This window comes from Miscanthus floridulus, unplaced genomic scaffold, assembly GCF_019320115.1.
Source record: "Miscanthus floridulus cultivar M001 unplaced genomic scaffold, ASM1932011v1 os_1181_3_4, whole genome shotgun sequence".
Lineage (NCBI taxonomy): Eukaryota > Viridiplantae > Streptophyta > Magnoliopsida > Poales > Poaceae > Miscanthus > Miscanthus floridulus.
Genome location: NW_027097571.1, coordinates 28,449 through 36,891, shown reverse-complemented (window position 1 = coordinate 36,891; position 8,443 = coordinate 28,449). Strand labels below are relative to the sequence as shown.

The following is an 8,443-nucleotide window of genomic DNA, read 5'->3' as shown; positions in this document are numbered from 1 at the left end:
CTCTTCATCTCAAAGCAAGTATGCACTTGCTCACACATGTCCATGAGCTCCTCCTTGGAGCACTCCTCATCATCATCATCACTCCTACAAGCATCACTTTCACATTCTTCATCATCACTCACATCATATTTTACCTTGGTAGGTTTTGCCATGAGGCACATCGATGGAGTGTCGAAGATGGAGGGCTTGTTGTTGATGGCAATGCTTGCTAGTGCTCTCTTGATAGATTTCTTGTCATCATCACTAGAGCTATCACTATCCGAAAAGCCATCACTATCCCATGTGACCACATAGCCTCCACCCTTCTTCTTCTTTTGGAAGGTCATTCTCTTCTCCTTCTTTTCTTTCTTATCCTCCTTGTGCTTCTTCTTCTCATCCGCATCATTGTCACTATTGTATGGACAATTTGCTACTACATGATCGGGGCTTTTGCAATTGTAGCATCTTCTCACATACTCTTTCTTGGTGTGATCTCTTCTCTTTCTTGCACCATAGCCCTTCTTCTTCATGAACTTGCCCATCTTGCGCACAAAGAGAGCCATAGCTTCATCATCAATATCACTAAGATCATCATCACTTGATTCTTTCTTGGACTTGCCCTTGTTCTTTGATGATGAGCTAGCCTTGAATGCTTATGCTTTTCTTCTTCTTGTCTTCTTCTTCCTTCTTGTCATCCTTGTCATCCCCCTCCCTTTCCACACGATATGTCTCTTGTGTCATGACATCACCTAGTAACTTGGTTTGGGGGTAATATCCTTCAATCCTTCTCTTATGATTAGCAATCTTAACATCTCAAATCTTGGAGGTAGGCACATCAAGAACCAATGAGAGATGTCATCATCCTTGATCTTCTCTCCCAAAGCCTTCAAGTCATTGACAATTACTTACAATCGATGGAACATCTCCAGAATGCTCTCATCATCCTTCATCTTGAAGCTTGTCAATTTGTCCTTGAGGATATACAACTTGACACTCTTCACCGCCAGTGTGCCCTCATATGTTTCTTCCAATCTTTTCCACACCTCATTTGCTCTTTCACAATCCTTGATTTGCCTCAAACACCTTGGAATCAATGGCATTATATATAGTGTTGAGAGCCATTGTATTGCATTGCTTGTTGATCTTATCTTGGTTGGTGGGATCATCGAGATCAATGATAGATAGTCATTCTCGGTCACTTCTCACACTTGATCATTGATTGAACCAAGATACATCCTCATCTTTCTCTTCCAATAATCATAGCATGTGCCATCAAAGAACGGTGGTTTGCTCCCCACATAGTTGAACACAACTTGAGCCATAATTTGACACCGAGGTTGTTAAGCCTTAAATCAAACAGTGACCACGACTCTGATACCACTTGAAAGGTCCTAATATGGCTAGAGGGGGGTGCATAGCCTATTTAAAAATCTACAAATCAACTAGAGCAATTTGATTAGTGTGACAAATAGCGTAATGCAAACTTGCTCTAGCTCTACAAGGGTTGCAAGCCACCTATCCAACAATTCTAGTTGCAATGATTACTTAGGCACACAAACTTGCTATATAACTACTCACTAAGAGCTCTCAACCTTGCTACTCTAAAGAGCTCAACTAGATGAATGACAATAATAAAGCAAGCTCTCAATTCTAATTACACTAAAGAGCTTGTATCAACTAGTTTGCAAGAATATAAATAGGTGAGTAGGGTGATTATATCGACGTGTAGGGGATGAACCAATCACAAGATAAAGATTAAGCCAATCACCGGGAGAATGCAAAAGACAAAAGACAATCGATTTTCTCCTGAGGTTCACATGCTTGCCAACACGCTACGTCCCCGTTGTGTCGACCAACACTTGGTGGTTCGACGGCTAAGAGGTGTTTCACAAACCTCGTCCACATGATAGGACACCGCAAGAACCGACCCACAAGTGAGGTAACTCAATGACACGAGCAATTTACTAGAGTTACCTTTCAGCGCTCCACCGGAGAAGGTACAACTCCCCTCACAATCACCGGAGATGGCCACGAACAATCACCAACTCATGCCAATCCTCCACCGCTGCTCCAACCGTCTAGGTGGTGGCAACCACCAAGAGTAACAAGCGAAATCCGCAGCGCAACACGAATACCAGGTGCCTCTAGATGCAATCACTCAAGCAATGAACTTGGATTCTCTTCCAATCTCACAAAGATGATGAATCAATGATGGAGATGAGTGGGAGGACTTTGGCTAAGCTCACAAGGTTGCTATGTCAATGAAAATGTGTAAGAGTTGTCCCTTGAGCTGGCCATGGGGCTATAAATAGAGCCCCCATCAAATAGAGCCGTTATACCCCTTCACTGGGCAAATCGTGCTCTGACCAGACACTACGGTCATACTAATCGGACCCTAGACACAACGTCCGGTCCACAGATGTAAGCCACGTGTCATTCTGAGTTAAACTTGAGCCGCCAGATCACAACGGCTATTAACTGATCGGACGCTCCGGCAAAACTAACCGGACGCTGAACCACCAGCGCCCGGTTGTTTACAGTAAGGGTCCAAATCCGGTTTTCTTTGATCGGACGCGTCCGGTCTACCTTGACCGGACACAGACCAACGTCCGGTGCTAAACCCTAGTCACTGTGTCGCCATGTCAGTTTGACCGGACGCAGAAACTAGCGTCCGGTGCATCTCAGGTCCAGCGTCCGGTGCAACACCGAAACTGGCGACCTCTCTGCTACGCCTGATCGGACGCGCCGGTCCACCCAAGATCAGCGTCCGATCACTCACAGTGACCTCCAATTTTTCTGTCTAGGGCGCCGGTGGCACCGTCGGACTATCCGCACTCTACGGGCGGATACTCCGCCGGTGGAGTTTCTTGCCCTTGCACCTAAACTTCACTACCCTTGATCAAATGTGCCAACCACCAAGTGTATCACCTTGTGCACATGTGTTAGCATATTTTCACAAACATTTTCAAGGGTGTTAGCGCTCCACTAGATCCTAAATGCATATGCAATGAGTTAGAGCATCTAGTGGCACTTTGATAACCGCATTCCGATACGAGTTTCACCCCTCTTAATAGTACGACTATCAATCCTAAATGTGATCACACTCACTAAGTGTCTTGATCACCAAAACAAAATGGCTCCTATATTTTATACCTTTGCCTTGAGCCTTTTGTTTTCTCTTTCTTCTTTTCCAAGTTTAAGCATTTGACCATCACCATGCCATCACCATTGTCATGATCTTCGCCATTGCTTCATCACTTGGAGTAGTGCTACCTATCTCATAATCATCTTGATAAACTAGGTTAGCACTTAGGGTTTCATCAATTAACCAAAACCAAACTAGAGCTTTCACTTAGTGTTTCACAAAAATGTACTCCTACTGCATGTAACCGATTAGATTAAAAAACAAGAGTACACCATCGCTTGTTTCGCATCACTTGTGTAGTTCAGGAAAATTAGGGAAGATGATTTTAAACATCATTGGACGGACAATCGCAAGGGCTTTCTCATCCTTTTCTGCTTTAGCAGCAACGTGTGCAGCAATACTAGCTTCTTCTTCGGTGTCCTCGAATGAATCTGGAACACAGGTGTCCCCGAGCAGTGATTCTGGAACGTACCGAATGCTGTCGAAGTCGGTGCCGTGATCATCACCGTCCGCTTCACTTTTGTCCATTATTGTGAGCGGATGAGCTCCACCAGTGTTGGACAAAGCTCCCGCACGGCGGAGCTCCACTTGCTGACGGAGATGGAGCACTCGCGCGCGGCCAAGCTCGGCCTGCGCTTGCCGTCGCATGCGGATGGCGCAGACACGGAGCACTCGAGCACGGCCGAGCTCCTTCTGTGCCCTCCGACGCATGCGCTAAGCAATGGCGAACTGCTGCCTTGCCTGCGCCGCTCCAGCCTCCGCAGCCGCAGTCACCTCTGCCATCTTCGTCGCTGCACAAAAATGTTAGATTCTGCACTAGTCTCGCAGAAGAAGATGCTGCTTACTCATGCAGCGAGAAGATGGCCACTAGAGAAAAGAGGATGCATCCAGAGAACTTATAGTGCTTGCCTTCGTATAGGAGTAGTACTACTGGTCTCGCTCGAGAGAACATGCATGCGCTGTGAGTGTAACGGCCAGCTGCATGCAGCGTGGGAGCCGAGGAGAAGGGTGACGCAAGTTAAATGCTGCATGCGCGCGTGAACTGCCGCCGAGCCGCCGCCGCCCTGTATTCCCGGACTTGAAAAAAATAGTTACGCCCTGTAAAACAGATTTAGCTTCCACACAAAAGTCAGGGCCCATTCGGCACGGATCCAGCAGCTCTGGCTTCTTCCTGCAAAAGCACTGTGGCACACTGCTTATGGAATCCCAAACTCTCTCTTCTTTCCTCCTTTCACAGCCCACGTAGGAGCCAGTGAAGTTAAAAAAAATTGGCTCCTACAGCTCCATGTGTGTCGGTGAGAGAGATAGAGAGGAGAGAGAAAAATATATTATAACAACACTACATATATAATGTTTGAGTCAGAGGATTCCGAGCAGAAGGAATTCCTACCAAAGACACCCTCACTCCTCCAAAAAAAAGTTAGAACCGAATCTATATTTGGAGGAGCCGGAGCCTCACTCCTCCAAAGAAGCTCAAGCCGAATCTTTTTCTGAGGAGCTGAAGCTTGCCCTAAGACTATCTCCAACAATGAGACCTAAATACGACACTCATTCTCTGATTTAGATCATGCACAGTGAAAAATGTCCCTACATAAAATTTAGATTCTCCAACAGACAACTCAAATCAGCCTTCTTCTTCCTCGGTCTCTCCACCGCCCACCCATCTCCCCAGCCCGACGCCGGCTCCCCTCCTAGCCCCCAGCCCGACGCCCTCTCCCCTCTCCCCTCCCCTCCCCTCCATCCAGCGGCGCCCCGTCCCCTCCCTTGCCCTCCCAATCCCGACGGCGCCCCCAGCCCGACGCCCTCTCCCCTCCCCTCCATGGCGCGCGGAGGTCGGAGCACGAAGCACGGCGGCACTCCTTGTCCACGGCGGCGGCACTCCTTCTCCAGCACGGCGCGCGGAGCACGACGCGCCCGGGATGGGGAGCACCGGGTGGCGCTCTTTCTCCACCACGGCGCGAGGAGCACGGCACGGCCGTGTGGCGCCTCCCTCTCCCTCCCTCTCTCTCTCTCTCTCTCGCGTGCGGCCCCTCCTCCACAACCAGGCGGCGCTCCTTCTCCAGAACCGGATCCGTGACTGTGGTGGCCGGATCCGCCGCTGGTGGCCGGATCTGCGCTCGTGGTGGTCGGATCTAGGCGGCGGCGAGCATATCCGACCGGCTCGCCTAGAAGCGCCGGCCATGCCCCGTCGCGAGCCGCACCTCGCCGCGGGCCCACCACTACGGCGCCAGACATTTGCGTCGTCTCTCTCGCGAGACGCTTATTTGCCTTTCGATCTGGCTCGTACGCAAAATGCGTCCTTTGATTGGGTGTTCTGTTGGAGGTCGTTTTTAGTACCCAAAACACTGTAAATCACCTATTTTTACGTTTGAGTGGTGTTGTTGGAGACAGTCTATGAGTAATATTACTGAACACGGAGGTTGTTGTGAGATGTGGTCTTAAAATTTCTGACGCTAGAATAACGACCACCCTCACCGTCGATCTCTTTCCTCGATGATCCTCACCATCCATCTTACCAAACTCTTCGCCGATCTAATGCAACGGGCTTGGCAGTTGGCACCTACCTCCAGAAGTGGAGCCCGGAGTCACTCTGATGATTGGTAAGATGGATGGTGTGCGGCTCCGATCAATCCGCTCTCCATTCACTAGGCGACGCCAAAGAAAGGGCAGCTCAACGCCTCCGTCACAGTCTGGTAGTGGTACGCCAGCGGCGAAGCCGACTGTTGTCTTGGTGGCCCTATGGGGCGTCAGTCACTTTGCGCCTATGGTCGAGGTCGGCAAGCGACTACTCGCCATCAGCGGCCGCTCCCTCACCGTCAATGTGCTCGTCGTGCCGTCGCTGACGGGGAAGTGGGAGGCCGAGATCTTCGAGCGCATACGCCGAGACGAAGCCAGCGGCCTGGACATCCGCTTCCACCACCTCCGTGCTGCGGAGCCCCCGACCGACCACACCGGCATCGAGGAGTTCGTCTCCCGCTACGTGCAGCTGTACGTGCCCCTACTCAAGGCGATCGTAAGTGTCCGGCTTTACGTGCCCGGTCGCCGCGGTCGTGGTCGACATCTTCTGCACGACGCTCCTCGACGCGCCCCAGGAGCTGGGCGTGCCGGCCTACGTCTTCCTCATCAGCAGCGCCGCGATGGCCGCGGTCTTGCTGCGCTCCCCGGCGCTCGACGAGGATGTGGACCCCGGGGTCGAGTTTGAGGAGTTGGAGGGCAGGTTGGACATGCCTTTGCTCCCGCCGGTGCCGGCGTCTTGCCTCCCGACGGGACTGGACAACAGGAAGATCTCGACATACGACTGGTTCTTGTATAATTGTAGGCGCTACATGGAGACCAACGGCATCATGATCAACACCATTGCCGAGCTCGAGCCAAGCGTTCTTGCAGCTATTACCGGCGGGAGATGCACGCGCGGGGTCCGGCCCCCCGACGGTATATACGATCGGCCCGGTGGTCGCCATCGCGCCACGGATCCAGCTGGTCAACGAGTGCCTGCGGTGGCTCGACTCACAGCCAACAGCCTCCGTCTTGTTCCTATGCTTCGGAGGCGGCGGCGGGTACTTCAGCACGCACCAGGTGCACGAGATAGCACGGGGCCTGGAGCGCAGTGGCCACCGCTTCCTTTGGGTGTTGCGTGGACAGCCAGAGCCCCTCTGCAGCAAGCTGCCCACGGACGCAAACCTCGCGGAGCTGCTCCCGGCGGGTTTCTTGGAGAAGACGAAGGAGAGAGGGCTGGTGTGGTCCAAGAGGGCGCCACAGAAGGAGATACTAGCCCACGCCGCTGTGGGTCGCTTCGTCACGCACTGCGGCTGGAGCTCGATCGTCGAGAGCCTGTGGTTCGGGGTGCCAACTCTGCCGTGGCCGCACGCCGCCGAATAGCACTTCAACGCGTTCACGCTTGTGGCAGATATGGGCGTCGCCGGGGCGATGAAGGTGGACAAGAAGAGAAACAATTTCGTTGAGGTTGCCGAGCTGGAGCGAGCGGTTAAAGCTCTCATGGACGACGGCGAGACGGCGAGGAAGATTAGGAACAAATCCGTGGAGATGAAGGCTGCGTGCCGCAAGGCCGTGGAGCACGGCGGATCGTCAGTCGTCTGCCTGGAGAGGCTGTATGATGCGCTTATCCAAGGCGCTGTGGACCCGAAAGAGTGATGCCACGGACCTTTGCATGTGCTTTCGAATTGTCAGTGGATATTTGGGACTCTAATAGTTGCGCTTAGCAGTTTTGCTATTCGTAACATTAACGTCGTAAAAATAGGTCTCCAAACATATGATATTTGTTTTCAATGCCATTGTGTGTATTTTCTCTCTTTTTTTAATATCTATACATGTATTTGGCTCCTAAAAACAGTAAAAAGACATTTCTGTTCTGTTGGGCATGTTCGTTTGGAGGAATTATGGAGGAATTTGGATGGTTTGGAGGAACGCTGGAGAAATTTGTGAGAGAAAAACACGGTTGCAGATAAAAAAGAAGTGGCCATGTTTGCTCGCACCTTCTGATTTTTTCCGTCTGTACCAACCGGTCCTGGACGCCTAACCGTGGCGCTCGCTGGCTAGCCGCCGCCGCCTAGGCATGCAAGCTGGCTGGCCGCCGCCAGGGCAGGCAGGCAGCGCGGCCAGGTCTTCAACGCCCGGCGTGGCCAGGTCTTCAACGCCCTGAACGTCCGGCGCGACCAGGTCTTGAATGCCCGACGCGGTCAGGTCTACAGCGCCCGGCGCGGCCAGTGCTTGAGCGCGCGTGGCCAGGCCGTCTGCGGGTTGCTGCCTGGCCATGGGCGTCCGCAGCCATGGCATCGGGCGGCTGGCCGTCCATGGTAGCCGGCGCGGGAGGCCAGGATTGTGGTGGGCGGCGGCAAGATGAAGCTCGATCGGTCAGGGCGACTCGAAACGTCGGGCTCTCCACGTACGTACAGTGCAAAAAAGACCACAAGGGTAAAAACGTCATTTCAGGTGCCAAATACAGAGAGCAATACTAGAAGAGAGAGAAAATATAGCAAGAAAATCAAGTGTCACATATTTGGAGGGCTATTTTTAGGAAGTCGAGTTTACAAATGGCAATATTGCGAAGCATAACAATTGGAGTCTGTCCTTAATATCCAATTTTCTCCAATTGTCACTATCTATTCGTGTTTCGTGTTTGATGCCCTGATCCTGATGGAGATTGGTTTTACCTTCGTTAATTATATCTGTTTATGGGATGCTTGCAGGTTTTTGTCCGTTAGCCTGCAAATAGATTTAGTTTTGGACGCGGCTAACGGACCGCCGCTGTGTGTTAGGCCAGCCACACGGGCGGTCGATTTTGCCTGCGTCCCGACGGCT

The 8,443-nt window shown here is 51.8% G+C and overlaps 1 pseudogene; it reads left to right on the top strand.

The window, feature by feature from the left end:
• The first annotated feature begins 5,690 nt into the window (after window positions 1–5,690).
• On the top strand, window positions 5,691–7,988 carry LOC136533773 (anthocyanidin 3-O-glucosyltransferase 6-like; annotated as a pseudogene).
• Window positions 7,989–8,443: the final 455 nt, after the last annotated feature.